The following is an 8,736-nucleotide window of genomic DNA, read 5'->3' as shown; positions in this document are numbered from 1 at the left end:
TCAAAGCGCTTGCGGCAGCGCTTTGAAATTTCAAGTGTAGCCATACCCTCATTGTATTAAATTTTAGTTTGCAGTGACTTTACTAGTGCTTTTTATGTAGCCTGTTGTAAAGCTAGGCAAACGTCTAGATGAGCTGACGTACCCCCAAGAGTATGCATACTCCTGGTTGAGAACCACTGCACTAGTGTACTGGCTCCTTCAGACTGGTGGAATGTTCCTAACCCTATAATTAAACAATAAGGCTCCCCAGGCAGTGCATCTCTGGGCAATTATACATCACCTCAGGCATTGTGATAAGGCATGTGGCTGAAGGTCAGGTCTACTTAACTACTTGAGAAATGCAATAATCGTCCTGAAGTGCTTGCCTGCAGTGCCTCACTGCTGTTATGAAATGGAATTGATACATAACAATAAGCTCATCCAGTTCGTCGGAAAGTCCTATTTTATCCAGAGCCTAAAAGCCAATTCAGAGTTTCCGTAACTATTCCGTGCATTCTCTTACCGGCTATTTGTTTTAAATATAATGTCTCTGATGCTTATGATAAATTGACTGTGTTGAAGACCAAAGGTTACTCTAATTATTATTTATTATATAGCGACATAAATGTGCATCATACTTAATAAACAAATTACAGGGTCCTCGCCCTGTGAAATTTAGTCTGACTCCAATTCTGCAATCACTTAAACATGTGAGTTAACTACATGTGAGTGGGGCCACTGAGTTCAATGGGATTATGTACATCCCTACGGACTTCTCCAGAACATGCAGCTTTTACTGACAAGGCTGTGTTGACACAGCCTCGTCACTAAAAGTCAGCGTGTGTGAACGCTTTTGTGGTATTTTATTGCCACATTTGCCGACAAAATACTTCCAGCCCCGTGAGCAGCATAAGCTTTGTTGGCAGAGCCATCCTGCCGACAAAGGCATGTTCACACTGCTGCTTGCGTCAGCAAAACTGTTGTCTTTCGCGGAGGGCTTTTTAAATACCCGTGAAAGACAAAAGTTTTGGTGGCAATAGTGCCGTGTAGACATAGCCTAAGTATCTGCAGGGTCAGGTCCTAAACTGCAACATAACTTGATGGGTGAGGTGTGCTATGATTGCCCAGAACCGTACTGCCTGGGTTGGAGTGAAGAATGAGGGGAATAGCCTTGAGTTGTGTGGCTTTAGCTGGTAATTCTAAGGTAGGTAATGTTATAAAATGTTATTCTTTGTCAAGTGTTTGGGGGTGGGAGGACGAGGACTAGGCCTGGCTTTCATGAGAGGGGGGACTTGTGTGGATTTGTTCTTTTCTGTTTCGGTAATGGCCAGTCCTACCATGGGCTAGTGATCTCCCTAGTGTTAAGGGGCAGAATGAGACCTGGTTGCTGCATGTCGGAAGACTGAGCCTGTCGCAGACCAGAAACAAAGCCGCTTTGGAGCCCATTGCTCTTCCGTTTTTGGAGAGGGAGAAAGATAAAATTGACTCCCTAAAAGACTCCTGTTAGATAATGTGTCAGGCAAGGAGGATTCTGAGTGCATCCAGCTCTGCTGGAAGCTACACACAGGGAAGGCTAAGAAGCCGAGAAGGAAGTGCAAGGTCAGTTCCTGCATTCTGCTGCCTTGACAGAGGGAGAACTAACGCTGAGAAGAAGCAGTGACTGCAGGCCTTCCAGAGATGCGACCTTCCCAAAATACCTCTTAGTGTCTGAGATGGCCAGATCTCTGCAGAATCCACAGAGCAGGCTGCCCTTGAAAGCACCTCCACCTAACTAGCCCAGCAGATTCAGCAAGGCAGCTTCATCCTTCATTGCTAATGTTGTCCTCCTTAATGCAGCAGCTGACCGCTTCACCCCCCTAGGAAAGGAACAGCAAGTGGCAGATTGCTACACTGTTGGAGCCAGCAGAGACTGCTTTCAAGGGGTTATCCAAACCTGTGTCCTCCAGCAACATCGGGGCAGCTTGTTAATTCAGTGGCACTTCTGTCTGTTTTTCCTTACCTTCTACTCAACTAAGGTATTAACTTGCCTACCTTTCCCATTAGGAAGGCAATCAGGTTTTGTACCCCAGAATTGGGTAAGGCTTCTCCATTCCTCTCCCAAGACCCTACAGAACTTTGTATATTATGAGGCAAAATGCTCAGTCCTTCCTGCCCTCTTGAAGCCAGCTTATTATTGTGTCTATTTCATGAGACTCTTCTCCTCCAGCAACTGTTCCTCCCTTCTCCTGCTCTCAACCTCCAACATGAAAGGAACTCCAAAACTCAAAAGGGGACACAATCCCAGGACCAAAGAAACCAAAGTCTAAAAATAAGTAGATCTCCATGACTTTGATGCTCTTGAGGTTCTTTCTGACAAAATAATGTTCTATTACGTGCCTCAGACTCCTCCCATAAATCCAAGCAGAGGATGAAAACCACTCAATAAATCAAGTTCAGGTTCATCCCTCAATTTTTCCCTTTCTGAATCGGAGACTACCAAGCCTCTGAACACAGCACTTAATATTAGGATGAGACAATCACAGAGACCAACTGCTGTGGGTAGTGTCTCTGTGTTCTTAGCCTGGTTTTGGGTCCTCTCTGCTCCAGAGCCTGGATTGACTGGGACTCAGAGCTTTTCAAAACAGTCACAGAGTGGGAATTAACGAGACTGCTCCTGTTTAGAACCATATAACAGCAGTCACTCTTCTGCTACTTTGGGTAGCTCTGAGCAGGAACAGAAGTTCTGGTGCATAATGTCTGCAGACTCAGAAATTATTCTGCATCTGGTCATGCTTGGAAAGTTTTCATTGTATGTAGGCTAGAAACTTACACTTTTTAAACTGAAAACTTAAACGCTCAATTTCTGCAGATTTTAGACATTGCCCTCCCCTGTCATGCACCGGGGAAAGCTTCCCATTCACTGACCAGTGGATATCATATTTTCAAGCCTTGTACTAGATTTTTTTTTTTAATGGGGCTCTGTGATAAATGAAGGTGAGGTAGTGGTGGCTTCCTTTTATGGGCACCCAGCCAGCCAATTAGCTATAAAATTTCTCTTAGTAGCTATTCTCTAATTGTTTTACTGATAAAGGGCTAACAAGCCTACAGGTAAAAGAAAAGGAATGGGCACCTGACCAAAAGAGCCAGTGGGAGGGCTAGAACTTTTTAAAATGGGGGGGAAAACTTCCCTTGGTCTGTCTGGCGTGTTCTCCGGGAAAGAAGGGGCAGTTATGCTATGAGAATCTTTAAGCCAGGTATGATCAAAAATCATCAGATCATACCTGAATTACTTACAGTAACTCCTTGCTTAATGTTATAGTTATGTTCCTGGAAAATGCAACTTTAAGTGAAATGATGTTAAGGGAATCCAATTTCCCCATATGATTTAATGTAAATGAGTGGGACGGGTTTAGGTTCCAGGGAAATTTTTTTCACCATACCCAGCAATGATGACTGTGAAGCTTGGTTGAAGTGGTGAAGTCAGAGGGTGGGATATTTTCCAGGGAATGCCTTACTGCTAAATGATGAATTAGCACTGGCTGAGTCCTCAAGGGTTAAGATATTGTTGTTAATGTAGTCTTACACTCTACAAAGCAGCACAAATGGAGGGAGGGGAGTGTGTGTGTGTGTGTGTGTGTGTATGAGAGAGAGAGAGAGGCGCATTTCCCCTTCAAGTACGCTGACCCCACTCTAAGTAGAGAGTAGATCAGCAAGTTGAGACAGCAGCTGCTGCCAGCAAGCTCCCTCTGTCCTGAACCCTGTCGCGTGTGCCCCCTACCCATTCTATGGAGATGGGGTAAAAGGGGGACAGGATTGGGGGGGGATGACACCCTGACATTATCCCCCTCTTCCCTCCACTCCCCCCACCCGCATAGAGCAAGCAGGAGGCTCCCAGGAGCAGCTCCAAGGCAGAGGGCAGGAGCAGCACATGGCAGTGGGGCGAGGGACAGCTGAACTGCCAGGCAATTGATATCCTGCTGGGCAGCTGCCGCACAGGGAACTTAGGAGCTGGGAGCTGATGGAGGGGGCTGCCGGTCCACCCTGGTTCCAAGTCCCCATCAGCTAGCTCCAACGAGCTGCTCTTCCTGTAAGCAGTGGACAAAGCAGATGGCTGCCAAACAGCGTTATAAGTCAGCATTGTGCAACTTTAAACAAGCATGTTAAGGTATGTCTACACTACGAAATTAGGTCGATTTTTATAGAAGTCTATTTTTAGGACTCAGTTTTATACAATCAATTGTGTATGTCCACATTAAGCGCACCAAGTTGGCGGAGTGTGTCCTCACTACCCTGGCTAGCATCAACTTACGAAGCGTTGCACTGTGGGTAGCTTTTCCAAAATTCCCACAGTCTCGCCCATTAGAATTCTGGATTAATCTCCCAATGCCTGGTGGGCAAAAACATTGTTGTGGGTGGTTTTGGGTACATGTTGTCAGTCTCCCCTCCCTCTGTGAAAGCAACGGCAGACAATCGTTTTGCATCTTTTTCCCACGCAGATGCCATATCACGGCAAGCGTGCAGCCCTCTCAGCTCAGCTCACTGACACCACCGCTGTTGTGTCCTGGGTGCTGCTGGCAGTAGACAGTGCAGAAGGTCTGCAAACCATTGTCATCCACCGCTTCTGCTGCAACTCTGCTCTGCTGCTATTGCCTCAATAGCGAATTTCTCCATGTTGTCTGTCATGGGCTCCTGGTTACGTATGTTCTTCCTCAGGAAATGTGTGTGGTGCTAACCGTCGTCATCCACCGCTTCCGCTGCAACTCTGTTCTCCTGCAGACTCCATACCACGGCAAGCATGGAGCCCACTCAGCTCACTGCTGCTGCTGTGAGCATTGTAAACACCTTGCGCATTATCCTGCAGTATGTGCAGAACCTGCAAAAGCAGGTGAGGAGGCCACGACAGCGCAATCATGATAGTGATGAGGACATGGACACAGACTTCTCTCAAAGCACGGGCCCTGGCGTTTTGGACATCATGGTGGTAATGAGGCAGGTTCATACTGTGGAACGCTGATTCTGGGCCTGGGAAACAAGCACAGAGTGGTGGGACAGCATAGTGTTGCAGGTCTGGGATGGTTCCCAGTGGCTGCAAAAACGTTTGCATGTGTAATGGCACTTTCATGGAACTTTGTGACTTGCTTTCTCCTACCCTGAAGCGCAAGAATACCAAGATGAGAGTAACCCTCACAGTTGAGAAGTGAGTGACGATAGCCCTGTGGAAGCTTGCAACGCCAGACAGCTACCGGTCAGTTGGGAATCAGTTTGGAGTGGGTAAATCTACCGTGGGGGCTGCTATTATCCAAGTAGCCAACGCAATCACTGAGCTGCTGCTATCAAAGGTAGTGCCTCTGGGAAATGTGCAGGTCATAGTGGATGGCTTTGCTGCAGTGGTGTTCCCTAACAGTGGTGGGGGGATAGACGGAACACATAGCCCTATCTTGGGACCGGACCACCTTGGCAGCCAATGCATAAACTGCATGGGGTACTTTTCAATGGTGCTACAAGCATTGGTGGATCACAAGGGACGTTTCACCGACATCAACATGGGATGGCCGGGAAAGGTATATGATGCTCACATCTTTGGGAACTATGTCTGTTTGAACAGCTGCAGGAAGGAACTTACTTCCCAGACCAGAAAATAACTGTTGGGGATGTTGAAATGCCTATAGCTATCCTTGGGGGCCCAGCCTATCCCTTAATGCCATGGCTTATGAAGCCGTACACAGGCACCGTGGACATTAGTAAGGAGCTGTTCAACTGTAGGCTGAGCAAGTGCAGAATGGTGGTAGGATGTGCATTTGGACATTTAAAAGCTTGCTGGTGCAGTTTACTGACTCGGTTAGACCTCAGCGAAACCAATATTCCCATTGTTATTGCTGCTTGCTGTGCGCTCCACAGTATCTGTGAGAGTAAGGGGGATATGTTTATGGCAGGGTGGGAGGTTGAGGCAAATCACCTGGCAGCCGATTAGATGCGTCCAGACACCAGGGCGATTAGAAGAGCGCAACTGGGCACCCTGCGCATGAGAGAAGTTTTGAAAACCAGTTTAGTGACTGGCCAGGTTATGGTGTGACAGTTCACTTTGTTTCTCCTTGATGAAAACCCTCCCCATTGGTTAACTCTACTTCCCTGTAAGCCAACCGATCACCACTTTCAGAGGCAATAAAGTTATTATTGTTTCAAAATCATGCATTCTTCATTAATTCCTCACACAAATAGGGGGATAACTGCCAAGATAGCCTGGGAGGAGTGGTGGATGAGGGGAGGAGGGAAGGACAAGGCCACACTGCACTTCAAAACTTATTGAATGCCAGCCTTCTGTTGCTTTGGCAGTCCTCTGGGGTGGAGTGGCTGGGTGCCTGTACCCTCGCCCTCCCACCCCCTCCCAGTTCTTGGGTGTCTGGGTGAGGAGGATATGGAACTTGGGGAGGAGGGAAGGCAGTTACACAGGGGCTGCAGTGGTGGTATGTGCTCCTGCTGCCTTTCCTACAGCTCCACCAGACACCTGAGCATGTCAGTTTGCTCCCCCATTAGCCTCAGAGTTGCATCCTGCCTCCTCTCAGCATGCTCCTCCCTCCTCTGATCGCGTTCTTTTAATGCTTTCCTGGACTCTGCCATTGTTTGCCTCCACTCATTCTGCTGAGCTCTTTCAGTGGAGGAGGACTGTATGAGCTCTGAGAACATCTCATCATGAGTGTTTTTTTTGCCTTCTAATCTGCGCTAGCCTCTGGGACAGAGATGATATGGGGAATGTAGAAACATTTGCAGCTGTGGGAGGAAAAAAAAGGAGAGTAGTATTTAAAAAGATACATTTTAGAGAACAAAAGGAAGACTATTTCACACTGAATCAAGTGATTCACATTACTTAGCACATGTGCTTTTCCTATAAGGTAGCATTTTGCCTCTTGTATTGAGTGCCTGCTGGTTTGGTGTGAGATATCACACATACTTGGCTGGGCAAAAGAATTCAGCTTGCCGGCAGCCATGGTAAGACAAAGGGTTTTGGCTTCTTCAACCTTCAAAACATGTGGGAACGGTTTCAAACAGCAGCGCCCTCCTTTCCCATACCAAGCAAAGCCCATTGGGTTGGCCATTTAAAAGGAGTTGCGGTTTTAGGGTGAATGTGCAGCACAATCCAAGTCCCCCCCCCAATTCTCTGGGATGATTGTTTCCTCCTTCCCCCCCACACACATGGCTAGTATCAGGTCAGCCATGAACGGGCCTCAACCCACTGTGTGACTAACAGCAGGGATGGTTTATTTTCAGCCAAAGGCAAACAGCCAAAGCCTGGGCCCATTCTCTGCAAGGTTTTGTTCTGCAATCATTCCAGACTACTTGCTACTGGCTTGGTGTGGTAAATTAATCATTAAACACGCTTGTTTTTAAACCCTGTATTATATTTACAAAGGTACACCCACTAGAGGTTCCTTCTTCAGCTTCATGGTCTGGGAGCCCACCTTGGGAGGGTATTGGCTCCAAGGTGATGAACAGTTCCTGGCTGCCAGGGAGAAATGATTCTCCGCTTTCCTGTTGTGCACTGTCCTCAACCTCTTCATCTTCAGACTCGTCAGCCCTGTTGTGTGAGACTCCTCTCTTGCAGGTGTCCATGGATACTGATGGGGTGGTAGTAGGGGCCACCCCCAGAATTGCATGCAGCTCATCATAGAACCAGCATGTATGGGGCTCTGTCTGAGACTGTTTGCATCCTTTGTTTTTTGGTATGCTTGCCTGAGCTCCTTAACTTTCACGTGGCACTGCTGTGTGTCCCAGTTATAGCCTCTGTCCATCATGCCCTGGGAGAGTTTGGCAAATATATTGGCATTTTGTCTTTTGGAACGGAGTTCTGCCTGTACAGATTCTTCTCTCCATGCAGCGATCAGATCCAGTACCTCCTGTTCGGTCCATGCTGGAGCTCTTTTGTGGTTCTGGGACTCCATGGTCACATGTGCTGATCAGCTTGCCATGCTGGCCAAACAGGAAATGAAATTCAAAAGTTCCCCGGGGCTTTTCCTGTCTATATGGCCGGTGCATCTGAGTTGAGAGTGCTGTCCAGAGCGGTCACAATAGAGCACTTTGGGATAGCTCCCGGAGGCCTGTACTGTCAAATTGCATCCATACTACCCCAAATTCAACCCAGCAAGGTTGATTTTAGCACTAAACCTCTCGCCGGGGAGGAGTACAGAAATTGATTTTAAGAGCCCTTTAAGTCGACAAAACAGGCTTGGTCGTGTGGATGGGTGCAGGGTTAAATCGACCTAATGCTGCTAAATGTGACCTAAACTTGTAGTGTAGACCAGGGCTAATTGATCAGCAACGAAACAACGTTAATCAGGATGACTTTAAATGAGGAGTTACTGTATTTGGAACTCCCAAATGTGTAAATAAATTAGGAATATTTAGAAAGATGCAATTAGGTTTATTTCTGTTTATTTCTTGGCTTGTGGACTCCCCTGTGCTAACCCCAGATGCCTTTGTTTTGCTCGTAACCTTTAAGCTGAACCTCAAGAGAGCTATCTTGATGCTTAATTTTTGTAATTTTTTCTTTTAAGATCCAGCAAAAAGCCCAAGTTCCAAATGTATTTCCTTTCTTTTTGTTAAAAATTTTACCTTTTTTAACAATAGGATTGGATTTTTGTGTCCCTAAGCAATTTGAGCATATGTTGTTTAATTAGCTGATGGCAACAGCTGATTTCCTTTGTTTTTTCTCAGCTCTTCCCTGGTGTGTGTGTATGTGTGTGTGTGTGAGAGAGAGAGAGTGTGTGAAAGGGCTTGGGAATT

At 46.8% G+C, this 8,736-nt stretch overlaps 1 protein-coding gene across 1 annotated transcript in view; it reads left to right on the top strand.

The window, feature by feature from the left end:
• The first annotated feature begins 5,179 nt into the window (after positions 1 to 5,179).
• The window catches only part of SIL1 (SIL1 nucleotide exchange factor), a 202,471-nt gene continuing 198,914 nt past the window's right edge, over positions 5,180 to 8,736 (top strand). Inside the window, 1 exon segment of the mRNA XM_030572036.1 lies at positions 5,180 to 5,203. The gene's annotated coding sequence lies outside the window, so the exon portion shown is untranslated.

Source organism: Gopherus evgoodei, chromosome 8 (genome assembly GCF_007399415.2).
Source record: "Gopherus evgoodei ecotype Sinaloan lineage chromosome 8, rGopEvg1_v1.p, whole genome shotgun sequence".
NCBI lineage: Eukaryota > Metazoa > Chordata > Testudines > Testudinidae > Gopherus > Gopherus evgoodei.
This window is presented reverse-complemented; position numbering and strand designations above follow the sequence as displayed.